General features: G+C 36.8%; 1 protein-coding gene across 7 annotated transcripts in view; it reads right to left on the reverse strand.

Annotated features, from left to right (window-relative positions):
• Positions 1-22,987, reverse strand: part of CTNNB1 (catenin beta 1) — a 41,363-nt gene that overhangs the window by 17,121 nt on the left and 1,255 nt on the right. For 3 of the 7 annotated variants that reach the window (XM_063661262.1, XM_063661260.1, XM_063661258.1), the window contains exon 1: positions 930-22,951. The exons of the other annotated variants lie outside the window; for them this stretch is intronic. The gene's annotated coding sequence lies outside the window, so the exon portion shown is untranslated. Of the gene's footprint in view, positions 1-929; positions 22,952-22,987 lie in introns of those variants that run through there. 7 annotated transcript variants of the gene reach the window in all.

The raw sequence follows: 22,987 nt of genomic DNA on the forward strand, positions 1-22,987 counted from the left end.
CAATACTGAAAAAAACACTGCATCACACAGGGAACTACTTGCAAATTAGAACAGTTTTAAGGGCTCATGGCCTCCGGGTATTTCTAATAACACAGTTTCCTTTATTACAAAGTCTGTCCCAAACAAGTTCATCTTGAACTATAAACTAATATATTGGGTATGTAAAGATATGGAATAAAATATTTAAGTGTGAACTGTGTTTTCTTTTTTTTTGAGACAGAGTTTTGGTCTCTTGCCAAATCAGGCTGGAGTGCAGAGGTGCACACTGGGCTCACTGCAACCTCCTCCTCCGAGGTTCAAGTGATTTTCCTATCTCAGATGTGAGCCAACACCTGGCCTTAGTTTTGACTGTCTTTAAAAGAGTGGCTATTTAACTACTTCACCACCTTTCTGAAAAATTGGTTCCCCACTCCAGCCTCCAATGTATTTCTGCAAAAGGAGACTCAAAACATGTTCTACACTGAGCTTCTCCTTTGGCCAATGTCAACAGACTCAAAAACCAACTGGTCATATCTATAGGCTATATAGCTATTTCAGAAGTGCTTTGATAGATCCAGCTTCCAGGAACATTTTTTTATAGTACTGTTTTTCCTTGTTGTTGATGCAAAGGCAAAACATTTACGCATATTACTGGGTAAACTCTGTGTGGGCTGACCTAGTAACTTGACCGCAATTTATAATGATTTCATTTTTATAATGGAAAAAAGCAAGTTCATGTTCCAAATTTACAATAGCCATTTGTACAGTGGGACTTCCCAACATTACATATATTTTTTTAGCTTTTAAAATTTATGCAACATAAATAAAAATTCATCTTGCTCTTCACCGCAACCCTATGAGGTGAAGGAGGGTAAAAACCTATCAGCAGATAGAGAAGTAAAAACGAAGGGTAGAAATGGGGATCTAATTAGGTAACAGCATAGACTCACCTTGTACCTGCTCTGGAGGCAGATCCAAATATGCCAAAAAACTGAGCATTAACTGCTGAAGAAATCAAATAGACTGCCAAGCAAGAACTAGGGCAGAACCCTGCTCCAGAAAGGAAAAGGAAAGCCTTCCCCTTTCTTTTTCTGGCCTGAGCCTTCAGACTAAGGGCTGGCTCTCCTCCACCACACCCTGCCAACCATTAAGGGCCCAATTCTAGTGCTCCCAATTAGCCAAAATTTACCAATCACTTCAGGAAAAATTTTTTAAAGCAACAAAAAAACTGACTCCATAGAAACCGAGATAAAACTTAAAACTAGGGGTAGGGTGGAGAGAGAAACAGAACACTTCAATTTAGTAGCTCCATAAAGACTGGAGAGAATAAATAAAAACAAAAAGTTGAATAGAAACTAAAATTGAGAGAACTTCCTAGAGTACAAAAAAATGACAAAGACAAAAAATACAACAGAAGAAATCACGATCAATTCAGGAGATCAAAGGTCCAACCAGTAGACATTTCAGAAAGAATTATGAAGAAACAAAAATGATAAAATCCACTAAGTACCAATCAAGAGAGAAGAGTGCTTAAAAATTATGAAGTAGAATCATGCACTACATAATGACATTTCAGTCAAGATGGACTACATATGCTACAGTGGCCCCACAAGATTTTAATTCTGTATTTTTACTGGATCTTTTCTGTTTAAGTAAACAAGCCAGGCGAAGTGGCTTGTAATTCTAACACTTCGGGAGACGGGTGGATTGCTGCAGCACAAGAGTTCCAAGACCAGCCTGGACAACACAGCGAAACTCCATCTCTACAAAAAAATTTTAAAAATTAGCCAGGTGTGGTAGTATGTGCCTGTAGTCCTAGCCACTGGGGAGACTGAGGCAAGGAGGATCACTTAGGAGTTCAAGGTTATAGTGAGCTATGATCACACCAATGCATCCAGCCTGGGCAACAGAGCAAGACCCTGTCTCTTAAAAGAATTAAAAAAAAAAAAAAAAAAGGATAAATACCACTGTTTCAACTGCCTATAGTAACATGCTATACAGCTTTACACCCTAGGAGCAACAGGCTATACCATATAGGCTAGGCATGCAGTACACTATGCCATCTAGGTTTGTGTAAGTACTACGCTAAATGTTTCAAGACACAGATTATCATTAAACTACAGACTACATTAGAATGCTGTGTTTTCTGACAGCTTTATCACCACCAAGTGATGTTTTGACAAAAACGGGGCTAGCCAACTTCTCATGTATTTTCCATCCAGTCTAATGCATCCATGCATCTTTTTTTGGCAATATGAACATAATACTCTTTCCAACTACATAATTTATAAAGGATACTTCAAAATTCACCATGCTATTTCCCATTTTAACCCTATAAATGTTTCCGGTCAAAGTCAATGGGAGAAATCTTGCCACAACTAATATATAATAGATTTCACACTAAAGTTATTTTTCCTCTTCCCATCAGGACAGAATTATCTTAATTACCTTAGTTTTCACGAAGTTTGAGTATTATTAACTAGGAGTAAATCTGCTACATAAAAATATAAAGCAGACATATTTTAAAACCACAGTTTTATACTAGCAATTCATAATTCACTTTTCCAATAATCAAGATCCAAAGAATTATTCCCCGTTTTAAAGTTAGAAAGTGCTACTCTATTTCATAAACATGATAAACTTTTGAAATACCTTCAGGGATTTTTAAAAAGTTCTTGGTAAAATTTGTAAATCTAAAAACACATGCATATGCATTTTCATTAACTGTCACCAGTAATACTTTGCCATCTAGAAAATGTATGCAGTTTCCTCAAATCTTCCTGCTTTAACACTGATTTCATGCAACACTAACATTTTAAGTTACAACTCACTCCAGGTTCTTTTCTGCTTTCTTCCTTCACAGCTTTCTTCGTGTGTGTGTGTGTGTGTGTGTGTGTGTGTGTGTGTGTGTGTGTGTGTGTGTGTGTGTGTGCGCGCGCAACACTAACATTTTAAGTTACAACTCACTCCAGGTTCTTTTCTGCTTTCTTCCTTCACAGCTTTCTTCGTGTGTGTGTGTGTGTGTGTGTGTGTGTGTGTGTGTGTGTGTGTTCTCGAGGTGTCTTGTCATCCTAGAATAGTCAATAAGCATCAAACATCAAACGACCCTTGGTCCTCCAAACACTAAAATGTATGCCTTTGGTACTGTCTTTAAATAGGTACACAAATGGCTATTAGAAGTATGAAATCTTCTCAGGTAGGAAACAGAAGGTAAATGGAAAAAAAAAAAAAAAAGAAATAGGAAATCTCTTTATGGCTGGGAAAAATTAGTATGTTTCCAGAATGAGCTGTTCTTCATAACTGTCTTCCTTCCTCAGCCATAAAGTAATATATGCCTCAAATAAATTAATATTTTTATTTATCATCTCCATCATATGAGTCCACCACACAGTAAATGATGACATTTTGGTATATTTGGTATGATATTAAACTCACTGCTATGTATTTAAAAAAATAAAAATATAAAATTCCTTGTGAAGACTCTTATAAAATATTATCATCTGGATTGTATCGTATGTCTATACTATAAGCTACCTCCTCCATTCTGAGCTTGTTCTTCCCCATTTTGTCTATTATTCCAACAATGCTGCAACAAACACCTTTGCATATAAATAATTCTCTTAATTTCCCATATCACCAGAAGTTCTAGAAACAGTGTTACTGAGTTTAAGGGTAAGAATTTTAAGTCCTTTCATGCATAGCTGCAAAATACTGACAGATCATAAACTGAGATAATTTTCACAGAACATATTGAACAAGCTGCCATCTTACCAAGGGTTTGTCAGCATCAGCTGTTATCTGACACAACTTTTAATAGATACTTCCACACATCTAACATACATACCATCACCCACCCATCCTACAAGGTTTTAAATTCCAATAAGTTCATAAGCTTATTTATTTGCTACATGTAATGTAGCCTTTTGGCTTGCCAGATTTTTGATGTCATCCTTTTATATTTTTGTGCAGTACATGTATACAGTATACATAAAAAGCCCCTTGATAGTCACTGATATAGAACATATAGGCCAACTGGATGTCTTAGAATATAATTTTACTGTTTAAAATAATTAGATTATGGTAACATCCTTTGCATGTGTGATTTATTGTTAGTCTCACCAATGAGTAACTCCACACAGCATCTTTGATCAGTAACATAATCCTAAAATAAATAGTACTGGTACTTCAGGGGAAAAAAAAGACAATGTTTTTAACAATCTTTTACTCCATCTCCAAGAACAAATTATCACAAAAAGCCGACTGTTTTTCTCCAACTTATATTAACATAAGCAGCCAAAAAGACTGATATGTTAAAGCACAGCTATCTCCTTTAAGATACATCCTGAATAGGCTTTATCTCACAGGCACATTTTCTAAATAATTTTCACAGAATATACTAAATTTCCAAAATATAATTTTATAACAATTAAGTTAAAAAACAAAACAATGCTTCATATAGTTTATGAGGTAAAAGTATGCAAAGAATATACACTAGCTTCTTAATAGCGGGCTATCAATACAGCAGGCCTGGGAGCAGCAAAGGGAATAGGATGGAAAAAAGTATTAAATATGGCTGCAATTCGGCCAGGTGTGGTGGCTCACACCTGTAATCCCAACACTTTGGGAGGCCAAGGCAGGTGGATTGCTTGAGTCCAGGAGTTCAAGACCAGCCTGGGCAACATGGTGAAACCCTGTCTCTACTAAAAATACTATTTTTAAAACTTATTTAAAAATTGGCTGGATGTGGTGACATATGCCCCTGTAGTCCCAGCTACTTGGGAGGCTGAGGTGGGAGAATCATCTGAGCCCAGTGTCCTGAGACACTTTTATACCCATTTTATGTGGATTTTATAGTATGATAAGGCTGAACAGAAAACAACTCTTAGTTTAACCAAATTTTTAATAAAACTGGCCATATCACAATTATATACAAAAACTATTTTCCTATACACAAATAGGACAGATTTCATTCATAACAGTAAAATGAGATACATACGAGAGTAAATGGGAAGATATGTGTTGTTCTTGATTTCAGAAGAACTATAAGGAGGAACCAGTTCCATCACATTTATAATGTTATCATTAAGATAGCATTATAAATCAACAACCACAGCAATTCAAGTATTGTATTATTAGGAAAGAAATGGGTAAGAGACTGTAGTAGGCAGAAAAACACCCAGATATAATGTGGCAATTTCATAAATGAAGAAGGTAATATTTCAATTAGTGGATTACTTGATTAAAAGTATTAGGAGAAATGGGCTTGTAATTCCAACTATCATTTTTTCATCCTTATTTTACATTAAAATTAAACCTATATTCACCAAATATTTACATGTAAAAAATAAAACAATGAGATAAAATACAGGTATATATTAAGAATAAAACCATGCCCAATCGATGAACTGATTAAGCATGAGTTGAAATTGAAACCAAAAAGGGAAACATGAGATAATTTGTGTATGTAGTTTTAAAAATCTGAGCAACAAATCACATTTGAAGTAATTCAAAAAATAACATGCTAGAACATGCGTAACATAATTAAAGGCTAATATCCATAGTACACAAAAAACTGGGAACAAGTCAAAAAAAAGAAAGAATCATACTGCAGGGAAAGAGCAAGAAATAACATTTCAAAGGAAAAACATAAAGTGAGCAATGAATATATACAAAGGATGTTTAAACCCATTTACTTTTTGCTTATCAGACTGGCAAAGATTGAAAAGATTGATAATATCTACTGCTAATAAGGATATGGTGAAACTAGCAGAAACTTTTGATAGTCAGCTGCCACTATCCATTAAATTTAAGTGTAACTTACCCTTTGACTTAAAAATTCAATTTTTATAACAGAAATGTATTCTGTGGCAATACTGTCAGAAGCATGCCAAGGAGGCATTCATAGAGAAAAAGATGGAAATTATTCAAATGTCCATCAACAGGAGACTGAATAAAAAATTATTTATCCATTAAATGGAATATATATTCACCCACTGAAATTTTAAACACCCTTTATTAGTATTACAATAACAATGAGTAAGAGAGTCAAGATCATACATACAGTGAAGCTTATATTCTACTGTAAGGGAATTAAGCAATTTAAAAAAAAAAAAGAAAATTTAGAGTAAGAAATACTAATAAACAAGTTTATGAGGTAGAAGGTGTGCTACTCTAGTGGGTGGTCAGCGAAGGCCTGTGAGGAAGACATTTCATCAGAGGAGCAGCTGGCCACACAAAGATGGGGCAGAACACTCCAGGCAGAGAAAGAGTGAAAAGGAAGGAATGAGCTTAAAGTGGTAAACGTATTGAAAGGTCACCAGTGTAACTAGAAGGCAGAGAACCATGAAGAGACAGAGATGAGAATCAGATCAGTAAGGATGTAAAAATCCAAAGTGTACTGGGATGCCAATGAAGCAATGTGATGTATGATTTAGGCTTTCTAAAATTCACTCCAACAGCTATAAAGGGGAAAAAAGACAATAAGGGGCAATAGCAAAATAGAAACACCATTTAGGAGGTTACTGTGGTTGTCCAGGTGAGCGAGGGGTGGTGGAATACCATATAGTCATTAAAGAGAATGAAAAAGGTCTACATTAAAAAAAATTTAACATATATCAAGTATGCAAGGCATCTGTATATCTTTTTACATATATTTTTGCATACATTTGCAGAACCAAATACATAAATTATTAGAAACATTTGTCCGAGAAGTTAGCCTATATAATTTAACCCTATATAGGTTAGCCAAATACTGAAATATAACGTTAAGGAAATGTTTCTAAGCATAAAAGCTAGGTGGCCTATGAAATGGACTTTGTACAAAAGAAATGTGGCAACTACTCAGTCAACCATCTTGCCTCAAGGCAAAAACAAACTGCTACAAATAAAAAAAGTGGTAACCAATGTTTTCTAAAGCAAGGAAATAGTACTGCAAATTTTTCAATATTTAAGCAAATGTCACTTTACATGTATCAATAAATTTTCTATTTTAGTAATTTAATAACTATTTCTTCATTCCTAGCTCCTATTCTGTTAAAGTGACAGTATTCTAAGAATCAACTGCATTACAAAGTCACTAGGTTTCTGAGTCACTTACAGCATCTTTATATCTTTTACAGCATAATTTTAGGATACTGCCTTGTGGTATCAGCTAAACACTGAATTCTGCCTTTGACATACTTAACAAGGTAGCATAATTAAATTCCTAGCAACTTCAGTTCTGAGCCTAGTATGTTATCTCACTGAATCTTCCTAGCAACCTCATAAAGAAGACATCATTCCTCATATCACAAGAAAACTGATTAGCAGTATTAATGTAAGAATAGCTAATAAACCGTTCAGTTAAAATTCAAATCCAGGTCTGCTTGTGGCTCAGTCATGTACCCTTTCAATCTAATCATATTTGCCACCCCCATACCAAAGTTAGAGACAACTGGTAACAGTCAGTGTTGCAGATAAATGAAAGACAGGGGTTAGCCAATTTTATATAAAGGTATCACACGTAATAGTAAAGAACTATATCCTTTCAACAGTTGCAATAGCCCAAAAAAACTTTTAATACTTGAAATATACACCATACTTTGACTATATGCCTAGCTAGACAGTACTAAATATGCCAAAGAAATTGAAGATTTTATTTCAAAAAAGTTTCTAGATGTTAATCTCTACGTTCAGACTACAGGCAGAATTAATGGCAGGTACTCAATGACTTCCAAATTATATCCCATAATGATAACCTTCCTCTACTCGACGTGTTGTAAGAGTTTCCCTTCCCCACTATACCAGCATGCTGACCTTTTAAAAAAAGAAATTTTAAAGAGCCCAATGAAGTGAACTCTGTGAGAGCTGAGAGAGTATATTTAGAAACAGTTTCTCACTTAATATATGCTTCGGCATATATTAAGCTCTTAAGTACCTGATGAACTGAATGTGCTAATAAAAAATAAAATGCTCAAAAAGTGAACAGGAGAACAAACAAAATGTAATATGGAGGCTTGGAGAGCTAACAACAATTATTTATAACCTAAGAGATTTTTTTTTTTTTTTTGAGATGGAGTTTCACTCTGTCACCCAGGCTGGAGTGCAGTGGCGTGCGATCTTGGCTCACTGCATCCTCCGCCTCCCGGGTTTAAGCAATTCTCTGCCTCAGCCTCCCGAGTAGCTGGGATTACTGCCCACCACCAAGCCCAGCTAACTTTTTTTGTTTTTTTAATGGAGACAGGGTTTCACCATCTTGGCTAGGCTGATCTTGAACTCCTGCCCTCGTGATCCACCAGCCTCGGCTTCCCAAAGTGCTGGGATTACAGGTGTAAGCCACCGCGCCGGGCCAATTTATAACCCAAGAGATTCTTAAATGCCTTCAGAACCACGAAAGATTCATTTATGAACGTGTATAGCTAGAATAAGGTTCAGGAAACCTTTTCTGTAAAGCATCAGAAAGTAAATATTTTAGGTTTTGTGGGCCATAAACTCTTTGTCACAACTACTCAACTCTGCTATTGCAGTGAAAGCAGCCAGAGAATATGCACACTTATGAGCATGGATGGCTGTGTTCCATTAAAACTTCATTCACAGAAATGGAAATTTGAATTTCAAATAATTTTCACGTCACAAAATGTTATCCTTTTGATTTTTTTTTTTTTAAGCTATCTAAAAACGATTCTTAGTTCATAGGCCATTAAAAAAAACAGATGGTGGGCAGTAGTTTGCCAACCCCTCATTTATTTATTACATACTTTCACTGAGAACAAAGGCAGGTGTATTTTTACATTTGAATTAAGCACATTAAGCCTAAATGTGAAGACCTGTAATAGAAAGGGTTTTTAAGTGGGTTAATATGTTACTAAGAAGTTTTTTTTTTTTTCCCCCCGTAAGTATCTTCAAAACAAGAAGCTGGACCAAATCACACATGAAAGCTATAACAAGACAATTTATTTGGGAAAAACATTTCAGGCCATTAAAAGCAGTATGTGCTAAACCAGAATTCAGCCACAACATACGCATGATTTTTAAAATCTTTTTTTTTTTTTAAACTATGAAGACCTACAGGCTTGAAGGTCCCCTTAAACTGGCAACCAGATCCTCCCAATGGTTCTTAACCAAGGGTGTTAATCAGACTAACCTGGAACATCTAAAAATACAGATGACCAAGAGGTTCTCTATCAGAAGGGCTGGGGAAGGGCCCTGGCATTGTATTTTTAATTTATGTGTCACAGGTTGCTGATGCTGCTCCCCATAGCTAAGGATTATAGCTAAAGTCAAACCATATGATCCAAACTTCATGTGTGCCATCAGGAAATGAACCCAAGTTAAAGAAGAAAAAACTCTGACTGGACAGAGTAACCACTAGCATAAGCTCCTTGAGAAGCATCTATTCGTTAAGACAACACAGATTCTTAAACTTCTGAAACCTTCTGTCCCCCACCATACATGTCAAGTTTACGTTATTCTTCCAAACAGAAAGGCATTTTGCTGCCTTTGACAGCCTTACTCCAGTAATAAGCCTCATAATTATGAGGCTCTCTTACATTTAGGAAAAGAAGATTACAGAAAGAGTAAGCTAGGAAGCTTCTATTATTAAAATGTGACTGCTTTTCGTTATTTCAATACAGAGCTTTAAGGAATATTCCCTCATCTTTGTTCCACTGTGAGTCCAAAAACACACCAACAAATGACTCATAATCTCAAACTATATATGAATGCTCCACTGGTATATATTTTTTTTGTTTTCTCAATTTACTAGACTGTGGTATTAATCAAAAGGGATATTTTTGTTCCATAAGAAATCTTTCCCACAACTCCTTTTAGTTTCAGGTCATAGCAATACCAATAGCATAAATACAATGTACAGCCTTTCATTCAACAAATATTTATGCATCAGCTACATGCCGGGATCTGTAATAGATTCTGGGTGTGCAGTAGTGATTACTGCAGAATGCAGACATGGTCCCTGCATTCTTGAGAGGGAGACAGCAACCAAATAAACAATTACAAAAAAGTATGTAACTAATTAACAAGTGGGAGAAGGGAGTGGGATTACACAGCAGAAGTGGAAGGAAGGTCCCACTTAGAGTGGTCAAAGGCTTCTTGAAGATAACATGTAAGCTGAGACCTGAAGAAGGATGCAAAAGGGCCAGCATGTAAGGAACAGAGAAGAAACATCCCAGAAATAGAAAATAACACACAAAAACCTAAAGTCATTAAAGAACATGATCATCTTTCAAGAACTAACCCTTGAGATCAGAGTAGTTTGATTATAGAGGAAAAAGGTGAGTGCAATGAAACGTTAAAAATAGCCAGATCACGTAGAGCTCTCCAGCCTTTGGTAAGAAAAGTGTTTTCTATTCTACGTGACACTGAAAGTCATGAAAGGTTTTAAGCAGGTGAATAACACAATCTTATTTGAGTTTTTAAAAGCTCGTGCTGACTATAATTCAAAAAACTAGAAGGGAACAGGAAAGAAGGGAAACCTGTAAGGCAGCTATAGCAATCTTCCAGCTGACAGATGGTGGTGGCACTAGGGACAAGTAGTAGTTAGACTAAAGAAATATTTAGGAGGTAGAAACAACAGGCTCTTGATGTGATGAACTGGATATAGTAGATGAGAAAAATTAAATAACAGGAATAAAGATGACTCCTACCTATCTGGCTTGCACAATTAGATTGTAATACTAAATTTAGTGCCATGTAAGAAAAACAGCAGTTTCTAAAACTGTACTCTCCAACACAATTGCCACTAGTCACACAGCCACATTTCAAATGTTTAATAGGCACATGTAGCTGGTTGCTACCAACTGAACAGCACAGATACTGAACATTTCCACTGTCTCAGAAAGTGTGGATTACTGGACAGTGCTGTGCTAGAGGTAAGAAATGTGCCAAAGGCAGGGGTCCATCAAGACTAAAATTATAAAGTATCCATTTGGCCAACATGTAGGTCCAGTGGTGAAGTCAGCAAGAGCAAGTTCATTGGAATTGGTATTAATAATAGTAATATAATGGAACAGTATATCACAAACTGAGAGGAGAGTGATAAGTGGAACCATATACATAGGACATCTTTCAGGCTGTGAAAGGGAGAAGAAAAATAAGTGGAGGGAAAAAAAAGGTTGGGTGATTCCAGAATATTCATTCAACAAAACTTTACTGAACACCTGTAAGTTCCAGATACTGTCCGGCTATCAGGGATACAAAAACAGGGCAAGGACCCTCAAAGGGCGAAAAATAAGCAGCCAACTTTCAGATTATGATTAGATACCCCAAATAAATGAAAATAATATGACCAAGTGCAACTGAGTCAACAAGGAAGATCTCAATGGGCAAAATATCTGACATCAGCCATGAAGGCTTCATCAGTTTGAGGAAAAACAAAAAGGCCGAAGAGTGAGAGGAGAAAAGTAACAGGTGATGAAGGATATGGTCTGACTATACAGGAGCTTGAGCTTTTACTGAATGAAATGGTAAGCCCTGGAAGTTTCTGAACAAAAAAGTTACATGATTTATCGTTATAAAAAGGGTTACTCTGGCTACCATGCTGAAAACACATTTAAGGGGGAAAAAGGTGTAAGCAGGGACACCCGTTAGAAGGCCTTTCCAATAATATAGGCAAAAGCCATCCATAATAGCAAAGATAGAATCAACCCAAATGCCCATGAATGGTAGACTGGATAAAGAAAATGTGGTACCTATACACCATGGAATATGATGCAGCCTACAAAAAAGAACAAAATCATGTCCCCTGTAGCAATGTGGATGCAGCTGGAGACTATTTATTGTAAGCAAATTAACACAGAAACAGAAAATCAAATGCCACATGTTCTCACTTACAAGAATGAGCTAAACATTTGGTACACATGGACATAAAGATACACTAGACAGAGACAAGAACAGGGAGGGAAGGAGGAGTAATGGTAGAAAGTTATCTATTGAGTACTATGCTCACTACCTGGGTGACTGGTTCAACTGTATCCCAAACTTCAGCATCATACAATATACTCTTCTAACAAACCTGCACATGTACACCCTGAATCTAAAATAAAAGCTGAATAATAATAATACAGGCAAAAGATGGCATGGCATGGCATGGCTTCAGTGAGAAATGATTAATATTTTTGGATATGCAGACATGCATCACATAACGACATTTCAGTTGATGATGAACTGCACATGCGACAGTGGTCTCATAAGATTATAATGGAGCTGAAAAATTCCTATCACCTAGTGATGTTGTAGCCATCGTAACATCGCAGCACAATGCTCTACTCAAGGTGTTTGTGGTGATGCTGGTGTAAACGAACCCACAGTAGGTTTACTGTGCTTCAGTTGTATACAAGTACAGTGGGACAGACATGGTGGCTCTTACCTGTAATCCTAGCACTTTGAGAGGCCAAAGTGGGAGGATTACTTGATGCCAGGAATTCAAGGCCAGCCCTGGCAACAGAGTGAGACCCTGTCTCTACAAAAAAATCTTTTTAATTAGCCAGGCACAGTGGGGTGCCTGGTGTAGTCCCAGCTATTCGGGAGGCTGAGGTAGGAGAATCACTTGAGCCCAGGAGTCGGAGGTTACAGTGAGCTATGACTGAGCCACTGCACTCCAGCCTGGCTGACGGAGTGAGATGCCATCTCAAAAAAAAAAAGTATAGCATATACAGTTATATCCAGTACACGATACTTGATAATGATAATGATTGTTACAGGTTTATGTACTTACTATACTTTTTATCATTAGAGTGCACTCCTTCTGTTACTTCTTTAAAAAAAAAAAAGTTAACTATAAAACAGCCACAGGTAGGTCCTTCAAGAGGTATTCCAGAAGGCACTGTTATCACAGGAGGTGGCAGCTCCATTTATGTTTACTGCCTCTGAAGACATTCCAGAAGGACAAGATGTGGAGATGAAATACAGTGATACTGATGATCCTGACCCTCTGTAGGCCTAGGCTAATGTGTTCATGTCTTAGTTTTTTGTTTGTTTTGAGACAGAGTTTCGCTCTGTCACCCAGACTGGAGTGCAGTGGCGCTATCTTGGCTCACTGCAAACTCCGTCTGCTGGGTTCACACCATTTCTCCCTCAGCCTCCTGAGTAGCTCTGACTACAGGTGCCCGCCACCACGCCCGGCTGATTTTTTGTATTTTTAGTAGAGACAGGGTTTCACCGTGTTAGCCAGGATGGTCTCTTATCTCCTGACCTCGTGATCCGCCCGCCTCAGCCTCCCAAAGTGCTGGGATTACAGGCATGAGCCACCGCGCCTGGCCCACGTCTTAGTTTTTTAACAAAAAAGCTAAAAGGTAAAAAGTAATTTTAAAAATATAAAAAAGCTTATAAAGATATAAAGAAAATTTTTTGTACAGCTGTACAATGTTGTTTTAAGCTACGTGTTATTACAAGAGTCAAAACGTTTAAAAAATTAAGAATTCATAAAGTAAAAAAGTGACAGTAATTTAATGTTTATTATTGAAAAAAGTCTTTTAAAACCTTACAAAAATGTAGTGTAGCCCAAGTGTACAGTGTTTATAAAGTCTACAGTAGTGTACAGTAATGTCCTAGGTCTTTCACATTCCCTCACTCGTCACTCGCTGACTCACCCAGAGCAACACATCCTGCAAGCTCCATTCATCACAAATGCCTTATACAGTTGTACCACTTTTTATTTTTGATACCATATTTTTACTGTGCTTTTTCTATGTTTCAATATGTTTAGATAAAAATACCTACCTTTATGTTACAATTACCTACAGTATTCATTATAGTAATTGGCCACACCATATAGCCTAGATGTGTAGTAGGCTATACCATCTAGGTTTGTCTATGTATACTCTGATGTTCACACAACCATGATTATCTCCTAATGACGCATTTCTCAGAATGTATCCCCATCATAAAATGACACATGACTTTATTTTGAAGGGAGAACAGACAAGGTTTGCAGAGAGAATTTAGATACGTGGTATGAGAGAAAGATGAGTCAAGAACTGCAAGGTTTTAAGCTAGGTAACAGGAAAGACAGAATTGTATTTTGGAAAAGACTAAGATGCAGCTTTGGGGAAAACCGGGAGGTCAGTTTTAGATATATTAAGTTTGAGAAGCTTCTTAGACATCCAAAATGCTGACCAAAAAATAGCTGGATACCAGTTTAAGGATATCAATTTGGAGATCATTAGCAAATAGATGTAAATACCATCTGTATAAAGCTATGATACTGGAGTAAATACGCACAACAAAAAAGGAGAGATTCAAGGACTAAACCTTCAGCCACTCCAACAGAGGTCAGAAAGATAACAGAAAAAACAAAGAAGGAAATGCTAGTGAAGTAAGAGGAAAACCTGCTAACAGACATGGTGGCCTGGAAACCAATGAAAAGGCATTTCAAGCAACTGTAGCAATGGTGCCAAATACTACTAACAGATTAAGTGAGATGACAACTACAAATTTATAACGTGGTGGTCACTGGTAGGGGTTCAAAAGAAAACGGGAGTACATAAAGCAATTTTTCAAGGTTATTTTGCTGGAAAGAGAAGCAGAGACTGAGGTGGTGAGTGAAAGGAGAGACAGGGAGAAAAATTTTTTTTATAATGGGATAATACCATGTTTGCTCATGGAAAGAGCCAGTAGAGTAGGAAAAACCACTGATACAAGACAAGAAAGATACCACAGTAATATTCTTGAGAGCAAGAGGGGATGGAATCTGCTGTACAAATGAACTGGGTGGCCTTATCTTGGAAGACTACAGTTCATCCAGTGACAGAGGAGAAGATAAAGGACATGGTCATAGATACAAGAGATCACTGGGCATGAAGCCAGGGAGGGACAAGATTGCTAAACGTGTATACGAGAAAGTGATTATAATTCAGTATGAAACTTCAGCTGTATAGAAATGAGGGTGAGGAACAGGGAAAAGCTTGGATAGATAAACTGTAGGTCCCAATGGGACTGATGCGCTGTTGGAGCTGACGTATTTACTAGAGGAACTAGAAAGTGGGATGCTTGAAATGAGATTGGGGGAAGGGAGCAGACTTACTGATAAAAGACAAAATATTCTAGGATATGACAATGGCAATGTGTAGTTGAGTAAGGGTAGAAAATAAGATCACTGGAGAAGAAATCAAGGAACTAAGAGACCAGGATATTGGAAGCATCTTCTACATCAAAGTTTGTACCACACTGTAAATCGACATACTGCGTCCTTCATCAAAATCTTGCTACAAAAAAAGTAAGCTAAACAGTAAACTTAGTGACACAGGTGACTTATATTCTGGCATAACTCCTTATCTTAATTCATACAGGTAACAGTTACCAGACCGCATCTTCACTAGTATTGCTCTACATGGATACTGATGTCACCAAGAATTATGACAGAAATAAAAGACAGTGACAATGAGCCAAGAGCTAATAAAGTGAACAAGGAAGGATGTGAATGAATGAAGGATGTGACAATGAGCCAAGAGCTAATAAAGTGAACCAGGAAGGTTTGCAGGTGCTTGAAATAAAGACGGGCAGTGGGTGGTATAATTTGATCACATGAAAGTCAAAGCTTGAAGTTTTGGAAAATAAAGGTCAAGAAATGACAATAAGGAACAAAAGCAGACATTTAGTGCACACACCTCCTAGTTCAGTGTTATAAGGTGTGCAAGAAGGGAAAAATTCACCACTTGAGAGAGCTGCAAGGGAAGTAGCATTCTTGGGGAGAAGGCTAGGTTACAGCTGGAGTAAGAAAGAAAGGAACATTCACAACAGATTGAGAATATAAAGGATTTTCTAACGACTGAGTTCCAGAAGTTACAATGAATGGATTTCAGATGATGAAAGGTGGGAGATGGAGACCAAAAAAAGCAACAGGATTAGAGTCTGGAGGATAAGAGTTAACACAGAAGAGCCAGTGTAACTAAAGTAACAATGTCCTTGAAAAGGCATGCCTCAGGATTGGCCTCTGCCCAGAATGCAGTACTACTTCCTTCATCGTAAAGACAGACCATTGATGAAATTCGATGGTAAAAAGGTGAAGGGGTTCCTACTTAGCTCCTGATGGGGGAGAGGAGAGGGGAAGTTCAGGAGAAAAGGGAAGGCATTAAACAGCCCTTCTGTCTTAGATCTTTTCAGACAAATGTAACAGAATCTGCGGCATAATGGCAATAAGGAAAAACCTGAGGCCCTTTAGCATACAATGAGGGCGCTCTTCAAGCATGAGACGTGTTCTTCTAAAAATCAAATTTTAATATTTCCCAGCACCCACTTATCAGCAACACCATTTTAACCATAATTAATTACTCTGCCTCAACGGTGACGCCTGATCTTCTGGCATTCCTAGATATCTCATCTCTAAACTTTCTAGCCTCTTATTTCTTATTCTATGGGGAATACAATGCTGACACTCTGAATCAGGACCCACGAAAAATGACAGCACAATTAAGCAGGAAACAGTGATCAACGGAGGACAACTACGATATACAAAGTAACAAGATAGTTGGGCTTGAAAACTAAACAATAAAATTCAGCAAAATGCCAGAAAATTGATATACTAAATTTATAATCTATTTAAAGAGCGCTATGTCAGTGTATTATGTTTCCTAAATAGCATTCAGTTTGTAACTTTTGTATCTAAATGAACTATAAAGTATAAGTGAAGTCTGAGGGCATTCTTTCAATGGCTCAGAAAGGAATTTAAGGGTCTACCTCAGCACTTTCCTACACAGGGAAATGAACTCCACTTGGAAGCCTCCAAATTTACTTGGATTGAAAAATACTTCCAAGAATCCCTTGTTCCTCCCTTATACATGTGGCATTCATCTAGTACATGCAAAACTTCAAAGACACTCACTTCCTACACCCTTACCCCCAAACCACTTAATTATACTTAAAAAAGAAAGAGAGAGAGGGAGTACAGTTCCTAATCCCTATTAAAGCTGTTCAGTTTACTTCACAGTAAAGAAAAATTGGGGGCAGTTTGCAACAACTATCCCTCAGTGTAGCAAACTACTATCACCACTTAAGATCATCTTCAAAGTGCACTCCCAAGAAATTCTGCAGTAAATTTAACTTCTTACACATTTTTATATGGACATCCAATAAGGTATGCTATATATATGCATATATCTATTTCTGCTATTACAAAACCCTGTTAGTAAGAGAAGCTTATCACGCTAAACCTAACACTTCAGCTTTTTTGTACGTCTTTGGCTTCCAACTCAGCTACCAGCATTTAAGATTTATTAATCATAAGGTTTATATGCCATGTAGACTGATTAACTTGAAATAACTTAAAGTAGGTTAAAAATACCCCCCAAGTTTTAAACGGTTTAACATATCTGTTACAAGTCAGTTAAAAAGAAAGTATTAGTCCAGCAACACGTGAATTACTAAAACAGAAGTAAAACCGTGGGGATATTAGTGAAAAAATTAAAAGATGGAAATAAATAGGGGAGAAAATGGAAGTGTTATGAAGCAGTTTCATCCCAGCATCATCCAGATGTTCGCACTCTTCAAACCATCATAAAGGGGGGAAAAGCCTTTTCAACAAGTTCAAAAGATACCAGAGGTAGGAAACTTCTGGGATATTACAAAAGAAACTTTACAGTGGTTCCATGAAGTCTCATGGAGATTGTGGGATAGACCAGGGGTGAGACGCCTTTAGGATTAATGTTTCATGAAAGGTTCACTGATCTGCTTGTATTTTACACCATCATATCGTAATAAAAATAATTGCAGACTATAGCACTATTTTCAGATGATGCATTTTAAACCAACACCAGCCTATGATTTACATTTTCAGTCCAGTCACTTAAACACGGAGTTTGAAGACTAAACACCCCACTTTTCTTTCTTGAGATGGAGTCTCGCTCTGTTGCCCTGGCTGGAGTGCAGTGGCGTGATCTCAGCTCTCTGCAACCTCCGCTTCCCAGGTTCAAACAATTCTCATGCTTCAGCCTTCCAAGCAGCTGGGATCACAGGCACCTGCCACCATGCCTGGCTAATTTTTGTATTCACCACGTTGGCCAGGCTAGTATCAAACTCCTGACCTCAGGTGATCCGCCCTCCCCAGCCTCCCAAAGTGCTGGGATTACAGGCGTGAGTCACCGCACCCGGCCACCCCACTTTTCACATTCTGGAAATACCTTGTTAGCAGCAAAAGAGTTAACCAAAATCGATTTAACTGCCTACATAAACTTAAACTGGCCAAAAAGCCATTTGCCATTAATTTAAGTAAAACATATTCAATTAATTTTAAACTGTTTTTAAGTTTTGGATCTAGTCTAACAGTAATAGTTTAGCTTAGAAATGCAAACTTCTGGTAAAAAGGACATGATTTAAAGACCAGTAAAATTGGGGGCTGACATGAGTTGTATACACTGAATTTGTCCAGCATTTTAGGTCCCTTCAGATTAAGTGTTGAGACCTCTTAAAAATACACTTAAAGAACTCTATTTAAGATGGTTGAGTAATAAGAAAGTTACTTCTCCCCCTTTTCTTTGAACCTGGCCATCTTAATTCCTAACTTTAAAAATGTGGGTTTCCCAGTCTCCACAAATAAGTTGATAATATAAATCCTGCTTTTAAGTTCCTAATCTATAATCAATTGACACAAGGCATTTCCCAAGTGCCTAAATAAATACAAACCTAATAATTTAACAATGTTACCTGCTAAATTATGTACATTCACAGAACCAGTCATTTCACAGAATCATCATTATGAAAACACTGTACTTCAAATGGTACTACCGCAGAGGGACAAACTGGCAGTATTCAGCAAATAAGTGTATTTAATTTGTGCTGAATACAGCATCTTAAAATATGAATTTTGTTCACCGACACTTGCAAATCAAGAGATGTACATTGATCTGGATTTCCCACTTAGGGGAAAGAAATCAGATGATCTGGCAATGTAAACTATATTCCCACACAGTGGCTGGAGCTGCTTATGACTAGCTGCTTCATGTGCACTTCAATTTTTAAAAGTCTGCATGGTCCCATTTACCCAATACCTAACTGGCCCTGGAGACATTTGAGTAGCCATTCCCACTACAATGTAGTAAGACCAATCCTATATAAGGCTTCTGAAAACCATCTTATTCTTAGTAACATATCTTGAACATCAAATTGTAGTATGCTACATTAATGAAGGCAAGTAGCCCATTTCAAGAGACAAATTAAGTCCCCAGTAGCAATTTTTTTCAGTAAGTTGTATGTACATAATTTTTCAAAGAACTTTTAAGCCTACTCTCATTTCTCAGAAAACTCTTGAAAAATCAGAACAGAAGCTTATAGACAGTAAATGCTGGAAATACTAAGCACCAACTTGGAAATCACTGATTTACAAGTATGGTCCTTGATGGAGGAATATTTAATCCATCCTGAAATAATCATTCACATAAAGCACTTGAGGCATTCTTGCCTTTAAAAAAAAAAAAAACCTAAATATAGCAATAATACATTTCTTTAGCAAAAAATCATACCAATGTTTCCACGAAATTACACTGAATTCCATAGGCAAAGTAAAGCAATCACTGGTAAGTGTCATTTTCCCTCCCTACGCTAACGTTTTCATTCCAGCAACATATTCCGAAAAACAAATTTTTAAAAATCTAAACCCTGAAAAATTTCCATATGCTGACCGTTTAACTTCCAAAAGCTAATTTAGAACAAGCTTCATTCCTGTTGCTAATTAGATTCTGATTTGAAACATGGATTTTCAGAAAATAATATTACTAACAGAAAAACCATGAACTTTAACATAGGAGCCTAGAGAAAGCTCTTTAAGGAAAAATTCAAAGGGCAAAACACAATTCATCATGGCCCACCACTATATACAAATGAGACCAACCCTATGGTCACATACACTGGCTCGATTACCTTTATTTCTATCTATTTCCTAATATAATAAAGTTGAGCACTTATGTTTTACTCTGTGACTGATTTTAGACAAATTGACAATTCACATTTTCATTAATTTTTTTCTGAGAATTTCAGTTGCTGTAATTCATTAATATAACTGAACATTATGATCTTTTACCTCCTAAAGTACTATACTGAGATTCTGGTTTATCATTATGATATATTTAAGCAGAATTGCCTATTCAAAGTGACCTTAAAAAACCTCCCGACTTTTCTACTGCAAATATTGGCTGAAAAGACATTTTCTCAAGCCTGTATTTTAATTAGCAGTAATGATATGAATTATTTTAGAAATCAAAGGTTTCTTAGTTGATTCTCCCTCATCAGAACTATTCATAAATATATCCCACATAAACTTATTTGGAATTAAAAAAAAAAATCACAAGCATTATACTATATCCACTGGAGGGCACTCAACATGACCCAAGCATGCAATGAAAACATGCTCCGACACTACTCACTCTGCTGTTTCAGGCTTGAGGGAAACTTTGAGAGTGGGGAATGTCTCTTAACAGAAGAGATGCCCATAAGTTTAAAAAAAAAAAAAAAAAAAAAAGTGGCTAAACCCTAAAAATGGGTTCCTAATGTGATTGACTTTAACTTTCAAGAGCTTCTTTTCCTTAGGGAGGAAGCAAATTATACGCATACTTCAAGGACAGCAGGGTTCAGGCCTCAACAGATGAGCCTAGGTTTCAAACTGAGTCAAGCTCAGTCTTGCATGAAACACAAAAGCAGCATTCTTAAGTAAACAGAGGAAATAAAGAACTTTCCCCTGAGTTTAAGTGATGAAAAACTATAGGAGTTAACTCCTACTCATTTAGATCAACACAAATCATATTATTTTCCTTTTGTGAAACCTGAGAAGTATTTATTTTAACCGATTGGCCCACTTACCTATCACAATCACAACTGCAATATTACATAAATAGTCTGTTAAAGAAGGACAACTGAATCTGCAAATCAGTATCTTCTCAATGAGGGCACAAGGAGGCAATGGCTACATACGATGGACAAACCAGAAGCAGCTCCTGGGCTATGTTTACTATTTACTTTTATGGTATAAAAATGTTCTCAGTCAAGCAGTTTCAACAACAGATACCACAGTTCCAATAAAAAGAGGGCTACAAGAAAACTAAGTTAACACATATTTTCAAAAACAATGTCACAAATCAACATGACACACTACAAGAGTTGCAAGTACCTTTTGTTAGAAGTTTGTCCAGTTCTAAAAGCCTTCATCCTTTGTGCCCCGGGTTGGCAGTCAAGCATGCTTCCAACTAAGCTCAAAGTACAAACTTAAAACTTACCACCTACTCATCTACAATTATTGATTATCAGCAGCTAGGAAACCACAAGAGAAATAAAAATAATCTTGTAACAGGATAGATGTATTATTTCATTTCAATAACACTGAAGTTTCATTTGGCTAAATATACTTCTATAGTCCATTGCAGGAAATTTAATTTCACTGCTACTTATAATTACAAAATAATTATATTCAAACTTTTAATTCTCTACATCCCTAGTTTCAACAATACTTAGCATGCGCCTCTCCCCACCTCACCCTATAACAAAAAAGAGTATCTGCAATAGTTTTGCTAACACATTTCAAAATACCCTTGGAGAAACTTGCCTCCTCGTTTTCTATCTTGGTGGTGGTGTTATTAAAACAAGCATACCATAAAATTTATGCCAATTTTTATTCCAGTCATTAACAGGAACAGTAAGCTCAGTCTGATAAATTTTAATATTGGAAATACACTTTTCTATATCACGTTGGTAAAGGAAATAATCAGATAACAGTTTTAAAAAACCCTCTTCGATACTCTGAAACCTGAACACTGTTAAATGCTTCATTTTTTTTAATTAGCCACCTTATTTTTTTTTAAGTTGGTTTTTCCTGAAAACTTTTAAATGACTGTTCTGGTCTGTGGGAGACTCAGGACTCCACAGGACTCTAAAGTTACATGCTATACTAAGCTTTCTAGCACAGGTTTTTTATTTTTCCCCACCCCCAGGACTTCAAACTTGAATAGTCTCAGCATTCCTTTAATCCTACAGAATAGACTTCTGAAAGTTTTTCAAGTTACTGTTGCAATAATCTCAGGGCCTTGTCCTTGTACACGGCCTTCAGAACAAAGGTTAGGTCAAAGTAATGAATATTGGGCGCAGATTAACCAAATTTTGTCTGGTGTGAAAGGACATTCTCAAACCCTTAAGGGTACTTTTTTTTAAAGCAGAGATTTTTCAAAGATTTAAATATAAAAGTAAAGTAAATACCGCACAGCCTTAGTTCAAACGAAAAGCCTCCAAAGTAGAAATTTATGTCAATAATTTAAGCAGAGAATAAACCAGCAGTATAACATAAATAACACTTGAGACTGTATTTAATATTTCTTAGAATGAATACAAGTCAACACGAAGACATCTGAAGGTATTGAATGCTCGTTCACCAAGTGACAAATACTGAAATGGCTTCCTAAATTCCAGACAAACTACAACTTAGCGATCTGAAAAACATTAGCCTAGACTTTATGAAAGGAAATGCTGCCGTCTCTTCAAGTTGATGTCTAGCCTAAGCCACCATTATTCATGATACAAAGCTCTCATTTCACTAAAACCACTCCTCGATTTCCTTTTGCCGACCTCTGCATACCAGCAGCCTAGTCTTTCTTCATTCACCACTCACAAACTCGAGGGGTGGGGGTCCGGGGAGGGGGGAAGACCACAGATGTCTGGAAGACACAAAGTATGAAACAATGCTCCCTCCAAAAGGGAAGAGAACGAAGGCAACAACTACACCCAACTGCCAAAGCTTTCAAGCTTGGCAGATTCAGAAGCAGGCTATAGGAACTTAACTTCGAAAAGTCTCGGTTCAAAGTCCTCTCTCCAGACAAAACACTGAAAGAAGTTGCAATGCTTGAATTCCATTTGGCCAGCTTTGGAGCGAAGGAAAAATTCACTCCGCTGAAAAGAAAACGAGCTCTAAAATTCAATTTTAGCTGCCATCAAACTATTTGAATAAACTTAAATTATTTCTACGAACAAAATTCTCGAAGCGGTCTGAGTCAGAGGCTGAATCCTGCAGTTCACTTGGTAAGAAACAGTAAGCCATCACCTTCGC

This window comes from Pongo pygmaeus, chromosome 2 (assembly GCF_028885625.2).
Source record: "Pongo pygmaeus isolate AG05252 chromosome 2, NHGRI_mPonPyg2-v2.0_pri, whole genome shotgun sequence".
Lineage (NCBI taxonomy): Eukaryota > Metazoa > Chordata > Mammalia > Primates > Hominidae > Pongo > Pongo pygmaeus.